This window comes from Neofelis nebulosa, chromosome 6 (genome assembly GCF_028018385.1).
Source record: "Neofelis nebulosa isolate mNeoNeb1 chromosome 6, mNeoNeb1.pri, whole genome shotgun sequence".
In the NCBI taxonomy this organism is placed as follows: domain Eukaryota; kingdom Metazoa; phylum Chordata; class Mammalia; order Carnivora; family Felidae; genus Neofelis; species Neofelis nebulosa.
Window position 1 is genome coordinate 12261198 of NC_080787.1, and position 17012 is coordinate 12278209.

The following is a 17012-nucleotide window of genomic DNA, read 5'->3' on the forward strand; positions in this document are numbered from 1 at the left end:
TATATAAACAAAAAAATAAAATAAATATGGCACCAGATGATGTGAAATGGAGAATGTCACTAAAGAACCCTCAGAAAAAGGGAGCTGAGAGACATTTCCAGTAAACGCCTGATTTACAGAAAACACAGATTTATCTCCTGTCCAATGAATAGCCTTCAAGAATCTCTCCCGATCCTCAAACCAATGAACATACTGCTTGGACTGTGGCCTGACTTCCTCCTCTCTGCACTCCTCGCCTATAAATACAGCCCACCCCAAACACTGAGAGAACCTGCCTACAGCTCGCTGCAGCATACATTTGCCAACCTGTGATTCCTCTGCTATTCCCAGACAACTTTAATTTCTGGTAATTTGAGCTTGCCTCACTTTGCCTCTTAATTTAGGCTGACGTTAGAAGACATGTACAGAGAATATGAGACTTTAATACACTCTCCACATAAGAAAAATCAAGCACATACACATGCACAAACAAATGTAGCTGAAGGCTTATATACAATTAGTAAGGTACACCCCATAGTCTACATTGAATGCTATGCCTATTTATAGAGAATCACACCTTCTCGAGCATTCACTGAACATTCACATAAACCAATGACATAATAAATCACAAAGAAAGTATCGTAGCAGTAAGCTCTTTAAAGTAGAAAAATTCAAACAATACCGTCTGAGTATAATGCAATAAATCTCAAAATTGTTTTTTAAATCTTCCTCTGAACAACTCTTGGGTGAAAAGGGAAATACAGATTGAAATTAGAGAATTAGTGGTCTTGAGTACATGATGCATCAGAATCTCTGGAATACATTTAAGCAGTGAGAAGAAAATTTGTACTGAACAGTTATCAGTAAAAATGAAACAATAAAAGAGTTAAATACCTAGCTCAAAAACAAGAGAACAAAGTAAACAAAAAAGAAAAAATCCAAATATACCAAATAAAAAATGAAAAGGAAAAATAATAAAAACCAAAAAACTTTTAAAATTACAGAGATCACTTTTGCAGATTTCTATGCAAATAAACCTGAAAGGCAAGATGATATGGATACATTTTTACAGGACCACATATTACCAAAAAAAAAAAAAAAAAAAAAAAAAAAAAGCACCTATTAGAGAAGAAAGCTTTTTAAACAGACCAATTCCCAGGGATGCCAGGGTGGCTCAGTCAGTTGAGCATCCAACTTCGGCTCAGGTCGTGATCTCCCAGTTTGTGAGTTCAAGCCCCACATCAGGCTTGGATCCTCTGTCCCCCTCTCTCTCTGCCCCACCCCTGCTTGTGCTCTCTCCCAAAAATTAAAAAAAAAAAAAAAAATTAAAAAAATAGTAAGTAGACCAATTTCCATAGAAATTATACAGAAATTTATTTAGAAGCCATCCCACAAAAATCAAAAGGTCCAGATGAATTCACAGGGCTTTTTCTCACTTCTTACCAAGTCTTTAAAGACAGATACTTCGGGTAATCTATAAAGTGTTCCAAAGCACTGAAAATGAAGAAAAATGTTCTAATTCTTTTAATAAAAAACAAAGTAACAGATAACCAAACTAGATAAAGACAGTTCAAAAATATAAAATACAGACCACTACCAGTCATGGATATCACTGCTAATATTTTTAGTATTTTTAGTATTTTTGCACAGTAAATTCAATGCAACAATACAAAAATAAACACACCATGTGGAATTCACTCTGGAAATACAAGGTTATTTCAGTATTAGGAGACCCAGTAATAATATGTACAAGACATTAATACATCTAAGAGGAATAAAATCTATTTTGAAACAACTTTCAATGAAACTCACTATCCATTCTCAATAAAACTCTAAGAAAATGCAAATTTGTGAATAGTTTCTTAACATGACCAAATACATAAAATCCAAAAGCCAGTATTTTAGTTAAATGGAGACACAGTAGAGTCATTTCAGTAAGACAGAGAACAAGGTAAGATTATCCACAACATCCAAAACTGCTCAACACTGTACTACAGGCATCTGCCAATGTAATTAAGCAAGAGAAATAAAAGATAAAAATTGGTTTAAAAAAAGAAGAAGGAAGAAAACTTTTTGCAGATGAAATGACAGTGCACCTAGAAAATCCTTTCAAAAATTGATGAGAAAAATTAACAATAAAAAAATTCGGTTAAAATATAAAAATAAATATAAAAAATATAAAGTAACAATAGCCTATGCAGACAGTCACAAACAATAACCAATGTGGGGAAAAACAATAGAATCTTCATCAGATGCAGAGAAAGCATCTAAGAGAGCAATAAACACCATAAAATTCTCAGGAATAAACTTATTAACAAGACATATGCAAAACCTATATTGGGGAAAAGGCTAAAACACTCCTAAAAGAAACAGATGTAGAACTGAATCAATGTACCATATCTTATTCTTGGATAGGATGAATCAACATCACAAAATGTCAGTTCTCCGGGCACCTGGGGGGCTCAGTCAGTTAAGCATCCGACTTCAGCTCAGGTCATGATCTCACAGTTTGTGGGTTCGAGCCCCGCATCAGGCTCAGAGCCTGGAGCCTGCTTTGGATTCTGCATCTCCCCTCCCTCTGTACCTCCCGCGCTTGCTCTCTGTCTCTCAGTCTCTCTCAAAAATAAAATACACATTAAAAAAAAATTTTTTTAATGTCAGTTCACCCCAAGGTAATTTATGATTAACTTTTATTTACTAGTAAAAGTACCAACTACTTGTGTCATGGAATTAGAAAGGTGATAGTAAGGTTCATTTGAAAACCTAACATACAAGAACACCAAGGTAAAAAAAAAAAAAAAAAAAAAAAAAAAAACATGAAAAATAAAAAAACACAAGGAGAGATTAATTCTACCAGATATCAACTCATAAATAAAACTTCCATAGAAAAAAGAGCAGACAGAACACAAGTAAACAAACAGACCGGCAGAATAAAGCAGGAAGCCCAAGTTAGACCTACATAAATCTGGAAATGTAATATATAATAAATGGGGCATCTCAAAACATCTCAGTATGGGGGCACCTGGGTGGCTCAGTCGGTTGAGCTTCCAACTTTGGCTCAGGATTATGATCTTGCAGTTCATGGGTTCAAGCCCCATGTTGGGCTCGGTGCTGACAGCTCAGTCTGAAGCCTGCTTCAGATTCTGCATCTCCCTCTCTTTCCCTGCCCCTCTCCTACTCACACTCTGTCCCTCTCTCTCTCTCTCAAAAATAAATAAACATTGGCACAAGAACAGACACTCAGATCAATGGAACAGAAGAGAGAACCAAGAAATGGACCCACAAACATATAGCCAACTAATCTTTGACAAAGCAGGAAACAATATCCAATGGAATAAAGACAGTCTCTTCAGCAACTGGTGCTGGGAAAACTGGATAGCGACATGCAGAAAAATGAACCTGGACCACTTGCTTACACCATTCACAAAAATAACCTCAAAATGGATGAAAGACCTCAATGTAAGACAGGAAGCCATCAAAATCCTCAAGGAGAAGGCAGGCAAAAACCTCTTTGATCTTGGCCACAGCAACTTGTTACTCAACATGTCTCCGGAGGCAAGGGAAACAAAAGCAAAAATGAACTACTGGGACTTCATCACAATAAAAATCTTCTGCACAGCGAAGGAAACAATCAGCAAAACTAAAAGGCAATCAACAGAATGGGAGGAGATATTCGAAAATGACATATCAGATAAAGGGTTAGGATCCAGAATCTATAAAGAGCTTATCAAACTCAACACCCAAAAAACAAATAATCCAGTGAAGAAATGGGCAAAAGACATGAATAGACACTTCTCCAAGGAAGACATCCAGATGGCCAACCAGCACATGAAAAAATGCTCAGCATCACTCATCATCAGGGAAATAAAAATCAAAACCACAATGAGATATCACGTTACCTGTCAGAATGGCCAACATTAACAACTCAGGCAACAACAGATGTTGTTGAGGATGGGGAGAAAGAGGATCTCTTTTGCATTGTTGGTGGAATGCAAGCTGGTGCAGCCACTCTGGAAAACAGTATGGAGGTTCCTCAAAAAACTAAAAATAGAACTACCCTATGACCCAGCAATTACACTACTAGGCATTTATCCACGGGATACAGGTGTGCTGTTTCGAAGGGACACATGCACCCCCATGTTTATAGCAGCACTATCAACAATAGCCAAAGTATGGAAAGAGCCTAAATGTCCATCAATGGATGAATGGATAAAGAAAATGTGGTGTGTATATATATAAATATATATATATATTTTTTATATATATATACATACACACATATATATACACACACACATATGTATATGTGTATAAATATACATATGTGTATGTGTATATATATCCACATATATATATACATACACACACATATGTATATGTGTATAAATATACATATGTGTGTGTATGTATATATATCCACATACATATATATATATACACACACACACACAATGGAGTATTACTCGGCAATCAAAAAGAATGAAAACTTGCCATTTGCAACTATTTGGATGGAACTGGAGGGTATTATGCTAAGTGAAATTAGAGAAAGACAAAAATCATATGACTTCACTCATATGAGGACTTTAAGAGACAAAGCAGATGAATATAAGGGAAGGGAAACAAAAAAAGTATAAAAACAGGGAGGGGGACAAAACAGAAAAGACTCTTAAATGTGGAGAACAAACTGAGGGTTACCGGAGGGGACAAAACAGAAGAGACTCATAAATATGGAGAACAAACTGAGGGTTACCGGAGGGGTTGTGGGAGGGGGGATGGGCTAAATGGGTAAGGGACACTAAGGAATCTACTCCTGAAATCGTTGCACTATATGCTAACTAATTTGGATGCAAATTTTAAAAAATAAAAAATAAAATTAAAAAATAAATAAATAAACATTAAAAAAAACACTTCGATAAAGATAAAATGCTTAATAAAGAGTGCTGGGACAATTAAGTAGCCATCTGGACAGGATGAAAGTAGACCAGCACCCCAACACCACACATAAGCATGCACCCCAAATGGATCAGGGATGCAAATGTAAAAGAATGAAACCATACAGGGACTAGAAGAAACCATAAGCGAGCCTCTCTTAACTCTCAGTGTACAGAAAGTCTATGACTTCACTAGGAGTCAAAATCCAGGAGAAAGTGGAAAAAGACATTTTATAAATTTAAGATGGAAGTTATTTTATATGTCACTAAAACACCATAAGCAGAGTCAAAAGATAACTGGAAAACTGTTTGAATATGTCTGTGCTATGTATCATAGACAAATATCCATGGTACATAAAAAAAAAAACTCCTAAACGCTGAGATAACTGATAAGAAATAAGAAAAAGATGTGAACTAACAAAGATACAAAAATGGCCAAACATATAAAAAGAATTAGAGAAGGAGAGAGATGAAAATGACAATCTGAGACCCCATCCTCCCTACTGAATGGTAGAATTAACAAAGCATGACAACAACAATGCTCTGTTTGAGGGGCCGTGGAAATGCCCAAGTTTCATTCACATAGACTCAATTCAGAATGCAAATCAGCACCACCCTTTTGGTGACACCTCTATATGCACTCACCTTTAAGCCAGCCATTTCCACCCTAGAAATGGATCCTGATGATACACTAATGACAACATAAAAATCCACGTGCAAAACCCAACTAAGCACAGCACTACTTGGAAGTGCAAAATACTGGAAACGTCCTCAATGTCCACACACAGGACACACTTGAATAAACCATGACGGGGTCACTAAGTGAGGTACTTAGTGCAGTCATACCAAAGAGCAAGGAATATCTCCATCACCTGATGTACAGTTCCTAGGCTCTATTACGGAATAAGAGAGTATCTAGAGTATGCTATCAGTTAAGGAAAAAACAAAAAGAAATTTTTAAAAAGTACATGGACTCTGCATACAGAATTCGGTGTAATTTATTTTGTGGGATTATGGCCCACAGAATAAGTGACCATGAGTCCATACTGAAATAAATAATTCAACAAATAAGTAGGGAGAAAAAAAAAAACAGTTCTCCCGAGTAAATTTCCAATTAATAAATACAAAAGGCATGATAGAAAACTCACAACGTGACTGGTGCTTGTATGTGGAAAAAAGGAAGAGTAAGCCAGATGTTACTGGGAGACGGGGAGGGGGTGAAAAGAACAGAGTCATGTGGATGGTGAAAAAGGCGACAGGGCACTGATCCTTCTCTCAGCAAATGACTTAGTATATAGTTCTGCCTTTGAAAATCATGCTAATGTTTCACATACCCAAAAAACAAAAATAGAAAAAAAATAAAAATTAAAACCAGACAGGAAGTGGGCAGAATCCACAATGGAATATGAGTGGCTTCAAATTAACTTAATTGAATCACAAGTTAGTAACATAACCACACTGAATCTAACTTTGGAAAGCATCATTTTGACTACATACTGTAATATTAAAGACAAAAAAGGGCTCAAACATTATATGCTAGTAAGCAAAATGTCTTTTTCACAGGAGGATGGGTTAGGAATTCCAAAACTGTGCTACCCGTTTCATAGGACTGAACAAGTAACATGTACACCATGGAAAATGAGAGGTGTGTTTCTCCCTGCTACAGAATGGAGTTGCATATAAGAGGCGGGAAGGCTAGAAATAAATCCCCTGCAGGTGAAGTAGAATCAGAGAGATTGGTATGACCTCATGCTCTTTAACAGATACAGATAAACACAAATAAACAGAAACAGATGTCTGTACACCTATATACATCTCCTAACTCTGTCCACTAACACCGCCTAGAAGTGATGGCATCTCAGTAGCAAAGAGCATACCCAGTGCTCAAATTAAGTGTCTTTATACCATTCACCAATGAAAGGAACCTGGACTCCTTGGAGAAATGGCTCAATCCAGGACTGAAGCAAGGAGAGGACAAGATAAGCCTGGACTAGCTCATGTGCAGAAAGGAGCTTCCACTGGCCAAATCCCTAAAACTCCGAGTAATAAAATATAATGACAATGAGAGATTATGCCCCACAGAATAAATAACCTTGACCCTAAAATGAAATGAAATAAATAAGTAAATAGGAGTCCGCTCTCTTCCTCACAGCAAAATTCCAGTTAACTAATGTAGACGGCGTGATGGGAAGAGAAAAATCACCACCTGATAAATACTATAGTATGAACTATTGCAGGCAAGAATAATCAGTGGCTAAAATTAATGGTGAAAGCATGATAGAGTATCACCAAGCAACAACGTCACCAAATACTTAATAATAACTTCACAGTGGAGAAAGGCAAAAGTCACCACCTGAATGAAGTAAGTTTAACCCCTAGTTACTGGATGTTAGAGTTAACTCAACAGAGATGCAGGCAATGTGCGGAACCCCACTGGTGTGACCCTTGAGGATGCGGATCTATCACTCCTGTAGGCTTGATAGGATGTGCGGCTGAGGCTCATCATCAGGAGACACCAGGAAAGCTCAAATTAGGCAACATTCTACAACATAAATGACCAGGAGTCTCCAGAAGTGCCAATGTCATGAGGGCAACGACAGACTGAGAAGCTGTCCCCCTAACAGAAAGAGAGCTGACGTGCCTACTAAAAGCAGTGTGAGACCCAAAGTGGGACCCTAAACTAAGAGGAAAGAAGACAACATGTGAGCAAGATCTGTACAAGGGTTAATCATATCGGATCAGAATTTTTTTCCTGGTTTGATAACTGCATCCTGGTAACATAAGACATCTGAACATTATAGAAGTGGAGGGAAAGATCTACGGGAAAGCTTTGCACTATTTTTGCAACTTTTCAGTAAGTATGATATTTTGAGATGCAAGTTACAAAAATTTTGATACTCTATGAAGTCCCAGCCAAAACATGTTCAGGGACAATACTTTTAACAGCCAATTATTAGGAAAAAAAACTAAATGCCCATCAATAAGTGGTTAAATAAAATTCCCCTGTACATAAAATAGAACCAATAGAATCCATGAATAAGTACGAGCACAAAGTATTCTATAAATCCATAAATGAAAGGATAAGGAAGCTTTCTATCTACCTGCAAGGAATTATTCCAGGATATACCTTTGAAGGAAGGGAGGAAAGTACAGAGAGAGGACGGAGAGTGGAAAGGCAGGGGAAAGTGGAGGTCTAAGGGCTGTTGTAACACTTTTGCTGCCATAACCAACGATGCAATGAATGATTAAATCCCCGTCCCTGCAGACAAGTGTTTTCACATCTGTAGGGGAGGGCCACAAAACACAGAACTGCTAAGTCAGGAAGACTGCAGTAATTCAAATGTATTTGAATGTACCAGCAATGTATCAGAGTAAACATCTCCACACAATCTTAGGAACACAGGATCTCCTAGGGTGGGGCGGGGTGGGGAGGGGATCCAATGTGCTCAGCAAAATATAGTATCTCATTTTTTTCATGTTTTTTTAATGTTTATTTATTTTTGAGAGAGAGAGAGAGAGAGAGAGAGAGAGAGAGAGAGAGAGTGTGAGTGAGTGTCAGAGCACGAGAGAGGGAGGGGCAGACAATGAGGGAGACACAGAATAGGAAGCAGGCTCCGAGCTGTCAGCACAGAGCCCAACATTGGGCCTGAACCCACAACCATGAGATCATGACCTGAGCCGAATTGGGACACTTAACCAACTGAGCCACCCAGGTGCCCCTATGGTATCTCATTTTAACTTGCAGTTCTCTGACCACCAGTAAGGATGAAACTCTTTGATGTTTACCTGCATGTCCTTTCCATAAACTGCTTGCTCATACTTTTTGGAAACTATTCAATTAAGTGGTTTCATTCAAAGAGACCTGTGACGTTACTGATGTCACATCACATGTGTGTGTGTATATACATATATGATTTTACACATGCTTTTTTACATATTTATATAAATACAAATCATGTATACATATATAAAATTATATTTTTTTAACCTCTGTGGGTTTTCCTTTTCTAGATATTGATTTGGGTGTTTCCCAGGCTACACAGAAATTTAAATCATTAGGCCATGAAACCAATCAAATCTTTGTGATTATGACACTGGAGACTGCAAGGGCCACTCAGTGGGCAGAAGTCACAGGTGCCTGGTTCCTTCTCATTAAGAACAGGTCTGTCCGGCACGAAAAAGTCCACACGTCCTGCATGAGCTTTAAATGTCCTACTGAACATTCATGTAGGTAAAAAACATATTCACAATATCTACATTCTAACTCTATTTCACATATAAACACAACGCATTTTTTTAAGCAGATTTGGGAATCCAACTTTTATGAAAATGGAGGGAAGGAAAAAAATCACATTTTGCTGCACTGAGAACTTTACCAAGAGTCATCGTCTGGTCTAGAAAAGCCCATCGCTAGGATTAGGCCATTCTTGGCATTTAAGCCATTAAGGCCACACAGATGTCACACCACATTTCACTCCCCTCACATTCAGTGTAATTCTATATACATTCATCTCTTACATTTCCTGGTGCCTCTATGCCTGAACATTTCCATTTTGAAACATATCTATTACCTTACCAATTTTTGGTTTCTCCCCTTACATTGTATTCAGAGCACTGTCATTTGTTATTGTGTGTGTACATAAATTATATTATTTGTGAATATCACTTCAGAATAATAAAGGGTACAGTGCAACGTACTTGTTATACGAAAGGATCTCAGAGCCTGAAAAGGTTCAGAAATACTGCTCTAGGATTACAGGAGAGGAAAGACTCCCCTAATTCCAGGCCTCTGACCCTCCTCTCCTTCACCCCTAGCAATACAGATAAGGCTCCTCCTCTAATGTCCATTATGCAGTGAACCTTGTTCCTAAAACTTGGTGTCTCAGCCACGTCAGTGTTCTCCTCAGACATCCAGTTCTCAGGCTCAAATGCTTAACTGAAGCTACTTAGGCAACGGGACAATGAGAGGAAAAGAAATATATACTCAGAGTGCCATGTGCCCAGGATATGCTCAATGGAATACCCATCAGTTCTATTTTCATATTTTTTAATTACCATTTTAAAAATCACCTGATCAAGTATACCAAAACCTTTGTTATTTAGTAAAGTGGTAAAAATGTCAAAACTCTCTGGTAACTATCATACAATATTGACATGTGTTTAAGGAAAGCATCAAATTAAACTTTTTACTTTTGCCGTAAACTTTCTTATCTGACCCCTCATATAAGAGAAAGGAAATTTACGAGCTAGAAAACACGTCACAGCCTGGCACAAAGGACGAGCTGTTGATTCTAAAACATTCTGTGAAAGAGATCTTTGACATACACATTAATTTGTAGTTTTCCCAGAGCAGTTTCTATCATGTGATTCTGTCAGTTTCTTTCTCGATGTATCTACTGAGGAGACAAGCACGCGCGTGTGCACGCACACACACACGCACGCACACACACATTCAGCAAAGAAAACACTGAAGAATAGGCCATTAAGACGTAACTGTGTCTGGGCAGTTCGTAACAATGGTTCAGCAGTGTATCTGTGCAGGGACACAAAAAGGCACTGTTGCACAATGTTCGGGTGCATTCCATGAGAAGAATTTGATACCCTTAACTTTCCTCTAATATCCAATGGCACCAAACTACAGAAAATCTATAGCAAGTTTTATTGGACTCATCCCACTGGTTAGATGTTCAGTGGTTACTTCTAATTCTCTATTTTTTTCATGTTAGCTGCAAAACACTGAATTTCCATTTTACTGAAAAGCAGCATTGTTCTCAGCTGAAACAAACTTTTTAGAATTATATAAAATAACATTTTCTAATATTTAATTATAGAATGAATTTCAGTCTCAACCTGGCTTCCAGTTAGTTAAAACCTTCCGTGATATTCCATTTTCGACCCTACTTTTGTCTTCCACTAATTTTGTTTTCTACTAAATTCTTTTAAAATCTCTAGTTTCTAAAACAGGTTTAGAATTATTATATCATAAAACTGAATCTCTGGAACAACGAGATACTGTCCTTATAGATTCCATTTCAAATATGCTAACTGTACATTTTAGGAGCAGAAGGTATTTGAAAATCCCAATTACTCATTATCAGTATTATCATCATTATCATTATCCTTAGTGTGTGCAAACATCTAAGCCATGAGCTCTTTCCTGTATATTTTGTTGTTACATCATCAGAAACAGGTCCGGGTAAGCAAAAAGAGAAAAAATTCTCAAATGGCAACTATGCTGCTTCTTAAATATTCTTAATAAAGAAAAAAGGAGAAAGAAGGGTCATTTGTCCATATTGAGAACATAATCTAATACAGGGATCCAGACAAATAAGAAACAAAATATGTATTTTGCCCCAAAGATTACATCTACACCAGTGACATCAAGTCAGCCCCCAGATAAAGTACTCCCTTTCTCCCCTACCAACAGAACCCCAATTCTGTTGGGAACAACAATGACCAGTCTGAAATAAATAAAAATATATTTCCTGCTTCCCTTATGAATAGAGAAGTCATCTGATATGGTTCCAGCCATTGGGATAAAGCACACAGTTTTGAGTGGGACTTCCTACAAAGCCCCTTTAAAGGAGGGACAAAGTCAAGTGGCACTGTCTCCCCATTCGGTACTTCCTCCTTTTTAGAAAACACATATAATGGCTGCAGAGGAGCACTGACGTTCCACCATAATGGAAAGATCTCTAAGACTGCCAGGACCTGGCACTTCCATGCTCGAATGGCTAAACCAAAGCCAGCAACTTCCTAACTGTGGACTTTGTATTATAGAAGAAAACTAAATCCCCCATCTCATGTAAGCCTCTATTTTTTTTAGTTTTCTAGGACATACAGCCAAACTTAATTTCTAAGTAAGGCAACCTAATAGAAAACAGGGATACAGAAAAAGTTCTATGAAAAGCTACAGGGGAACACTCTCGTTCTGACAGAGGCAGGGGGTGGTGGGGGTCAGGAGGATAAACCTAGAGAGAAAGCAAAATGTATGGTTTGGTTCATTCATTTGTTCAACCATCATGGTCAACCACAGTTAGCAGGTGTCAGGATGCAGATAAAACACATAGTGGCTACCCCCAAGGAACTTTGAAATGGAGTACAGGCACATCAAGAGGTGGTTAAACACAGGAGTATTCACATGGGACGGCCACACACAGCCATGCTGGACTATGTCTACAAGCACTGTGTCTAATAACCCACAGAGCTGCTATCCAGCCATCAAAGCCTGTAGTCAAAAGTGCCTTAAGGACTGGCCTCAGCGCTTGAGCTATAAAAACAGTAATAGAAATAAACATAGGGCACTTTGAATAGGATTTGCCTCCACAGATAAGGCTAGTAGCTAAAAGCACAGTTTCATTTTACCTATGGATCCTGTTTCCCCTTCACAACCACTCTCTCCAATTTTCCATGACTGCAGACAACCATGCCTTAATATAGTCTAAAATCGAGGTAACCCTTCCAAGTGGCCCGGAGCACACCTAAACCTAAGTGCAACCATAAGCAAGGGACAGCAACAGTTAACACGTGATATTTTAATACCCTGTTTACAGGTTTAAAGGTCCTATGTTTTTTTAGTTCATTTATTCTTAGTTATTAAACAATACCACTGAGTGCCTAAAATTTAAGAAAGATTATGTTTCTTACGTTTAGAGCATAGAATAAGGAGAGAAAAAAATACACAAGAGTCTTTTTCTCTGTTGTATAAACACACACCAAGAATAAGTAGAATGTCTTTGAAACCAAAACAATAGGAAATCACTCTTGGCTGAAAGCACGGGCCCAGATCATGTTGATTTCTTCTTTAATCCTGCTAAAGCAAGTTTCTGCATGCTTTCTGGGGCCTCCACCTACAGAGCTGTTAGGACAACAGCCAACACATATATTTAATTACGTAAGTATTCAACGCTATCAGCCAGCTGTTGCCAGTACATAATACACTGACCTCTTTCACTTACTCTCTTGCTTAAAATGGCAAAAACAAAGCAACTGTTGATGTAACAGTAATCATGAAATATGCAAAATACTATTCTCCAAAAAGATTGTAGATAACTACAAAAACTCAGTTTTGCATTTTAAAATGACCTACTACATCTAAACTGCTTTTTCTGCTCCTGATTTGCAAAATAAGTGACTAATCTTTCAACTGTGACTTTATTCCCTCATTTTGCCTTATTCAAGTCTACCAGAAGAAGTTCAACCCTAAAATACACTTTCTCCTTTATTTCCAATCAAGTTTCTCACTGGGATATACCACGTAATAATATCCCTGAACTCCCATTCATCTCCATGTTTTTCCTTGGTTAGGGGACAAGTAACATAAACCTTGTAACGAGGAACTGGTCAAAATCTTTAGGAATCAACAGAGAGTTCTCCATTTATGTTTCCAGAAAGCATGTTCCTCCAACACCATTATTGACCCCAGACTCGCTGATGGGGAAAACCAAATATAAAGTCCTTGCAACAACAGAAAATAGACTAAACAGAACCATGACTTAGGACTTGAATAACACAAATCCACACGTGGTACGATGATAAGGCCTAACCCCTAAACAACAACGTATCCACAAAAATGTGGTCTGTACCAGTATCCCCGTGCACATACATCTTACTATCTGACCTCTCTCATAACGTCCTTTCTCAAGTCAACCTTACCAATGTTTCAGCTTCCTCCCCTGCAACAGCTGTGTGGATTTGTGTTTTGTTTTTTTAATTCGGTGGTATATCTGTTTCCTGCTCATTTGGTGAAACTGAACAATTTGATACTCAAAAGCAAAATATATGCCATGGTATTAATATAGCTATATAATTTATATATTTAACCAGAGTAAATACATTAACAATGACTTGCTGATGCACAGACAGCATGATGCTAACCTCTCTTCCCCAAAAAGACAGAATCAGTTCGACCTAACTGTACAAATATGTATCGAGTAATTACAATTGTGTGTCAAACTCTAGACCAAACATTACCAGGTTTTTATCTACACCTTCCTTTCTACCCTCTGACTCAAGATGAGATGCTTCAATTGAGCCAATGGTCAAGGTCCTGAAGTTGGCCCAGCTTAGTTTGGCAAGAAGAACAAAGTCCTGTCATTCATAGGTGGACTTCTGCCAGCTTGACCAAGTGACTACTCCAAGAATTCCTATCCTATGATCCAGCAATTGCTCTACTAGGTATTTACTCAAAGGCTACAAAAATATCGATTTGAAGGGACACATGCACCCGGATGTTTATAGCAATATTATAAACAATAGCCAAATTATGGAAAGAGCCCAAATGTCCACTGACTGATGAATGGCCATAAAAAGAATGAATCTGGCCATCTGCAATGACATGGATGGAGCCAGAGTGCATTATGCTAAGAGAAGTAAGTCAGAGAAAGACAAATACCATATGATTTCACTCATATATGGAATTTAAGAAACAAAGTTAAGTGAACATCGGGGTGAAAAAGGGAGAGGGAGAGAGGCAAACCATTAAACATACTCTCAACTACAGAGAACAAACTGAGGGCTGCTGGAGGGGTACTGGGTGGGAGGATGGCTTAAATGGGTGATGGGCATTAAGGAAGACACTCGTGATGAGCACTGGGTGTTGTGTGTAAGTGGTAAATCACTAAATTTTACTCGTGAAACCAATATTACACTGTATGTTAACTGTAATTTAAACAAAACCTTGAAATTTAAAACAGAAGAATTCTTACCCCCTTTCCTACTCTCTCTGGAAAGACACTGTGCAGCAACAGTGACCAATACAAGTTTCCTACCTCACTTATGACATCGGGCAGGTTTCTTCCTAGTTTACAAGGAAAACATAAAAAGAAAACAGCATGATTTCTTAAAAAGAAGGTCCATTAACAGGATATTCGAAAATTAGAATTTTCTTTCCCCTTTTTGCAAATATACAGACTTGTCTCCAACAAGAGATTCACAAGGGCCTTGGGGGACCATTCTTAGAAGAGTTGACAAGCAGTCTATTAATGGTTTCTGTGTCCCAAGAAAAGGAAGATCATTACACAGTAGAGTCAGCGGGTCAGAAACTCCATAAAAAAAGAATTTTCCTGAGGTCAATAACCTGACCTCAAGACTCACAATCTAGTAGAATGTCAAACATGTAAACAAACAATAAAATGTAATATTCAACAATAGATGTTTGTACGGGATAAAGAAGTAGCAGAGAATAGAGGGTGATTAACACGGTGGACCTTGGAGGTAAGGGGGGCACTTAGAAGGGAGATGACCTCACAGATGATACTGCCTTTGATAGGAGTTCCAAACGAAGAACAGGTTGCCAGGCAGGATTACATGAGTGTGTGGGTGTGTGAGTGTGTGTGCACAAGTGCACGCACATGCACACATGCATGCACTTGGGAGAAAGGGGAGCATTTTCAAGGGAAAGGGAAGAAAACGTGCAAACAATGATGTGTTTAAAAAATCATATAATGTACGGGAAAAGTAGAATTCTAAGGAGCCACAAGAAAACAAGCTAGAGAGGGAGGCAAGAAAGATTTTTTTAAAAGACCTTATTACACTAAGAAATTTTACCTTCATCCTATAGCTGGGATGGAACCACTACGGGGTGTGAAGGAAAGGAGAACATGGACTGGCCCAGAAAAGTAGCTGAAAACAAGTTAAAATTTTCCTGTGAAATTATGAGCAAGAGATACTGACGACGGTAACTACAGCATTAACAACAGGAATGGAGGGAGAGGGTTACATTCAAAAGATATGTGTCTAGTTCGCGGCAATCTGACGACTCCTGAAGAGAACACAGTGGTTCACTGCCGGTTCCAAGAGGAACACTTATTACCACATAAGGAATAAAAATACTAATAACAGCGAGCAAAAGTAATGAGAAAGAAGATGGGGCACCTGGGTGACAAAGTTGGTTAAGCGTCCCACTTCGGCTCAGTTTTGCGAGTTCAAGCCCCGCATCGGGCTCTGTGCTGACAGCTCAGAGCCTCAAGCCTGCTTTGGATTCTGGGTCTCCCTCTCTCTCTGCCCCTCCCCCACTCACATTGTCACTGTCTGTCTCTGTCTCTACCTCTCTCTCAAAAATAAATAAATATTAAAAAAATTTTTTTAAAAAGGAAAAAAGAAAAGAGGAGGAAGAAGGGTTAAAAGGAGAAAGGAAAAGATATTCTAGAAGGAAAAGAATCAAAGAAAACTCACAGACTATCTGGAAGATGACCATGCAAGCAAACAAGACAGACAGCATGAGTGCATGAGTGCAAACACCAGCGGGGGGGGGGGGGGGGGGGGGGGGCGACGAGGTACATAACATGGGTTTCCACATGATGACTGGAGGGGTCAATGAGTCATGTCAACAGAGAAGTCCAGGAAGCAGTCAGATATGCACGTCTGGATCCTGGAAGGGGAGAGGAGAGTCAGAAACAGAAATGTGAGACTCATCGGCACACAGACGGTATCAGAACAAGTGAAGGAAATGAGAAAATGGGAGGAGGAAATGTCAGCTCATACTAAGCACGGCACTGTTCAGGGACAAAAACCTCACGAGGCCATAGCTGATCCAGGACATACGAAGTCAAACAGTCCACTATTTTTGAACTAACATTCCATATGGAGGGAAACGTGCTGGTGAGCAAGGAAAACTGAAGCAATGAGACTGTGCCTGGTAAAATTATACTCAGGCAGCTGCCACTGACAGTTTAAGGACATAAAACTGACAATGAACTGAAGCCACCGCATACAACTAGAAAAGCCAAAACTGAAACACCAAAGTTAAAAAAAAAATAGACAATGTACAGTATTAAAAATTAAGTTTATACTTATTTATTATTATTTTTTGAGAGAAAGAGCACACAAGCCGGGGAGGAAGAGGGGGAGAGAGAAATCCCAAGCAGGCTCCATGCTGCCAGCACAGAGCCTGATGCGGGCCTTGAACTCACAAACTGTGAGATCATGACCTAAGCTGAAACCAAGAGTCAGATGCTTAACGACTGAGCCACCCCGGCGCTCCAAAAATTAAGTTTAACAGAACAACTTCTGTAAGGCCAAACTAAAACCTACTGTTAATTTTCTCTTCCAAAAGATAACCTGATTACTAGTGAATCTAGGTTAACAACACAATCAGTCAAG

The 17012-nt window shown here is 38.5% G+C and overlaps 1 protein-coding gene across 7 annotated transcripts in view; it reads right to left on the reverse strand.

Annotated features, from left to right (window-relative positions):
- The window catches only part of CDKAL1 (CDK5 regulatory subunit associated protein 1 like 1), a 711422-nt gene that overhangs the window by 573807 nt on the left and 120603 nt on the right, over positions 1–17012 (reverse strand). The gene's annotated exons all lie outside the window — the stretch shown is intronic.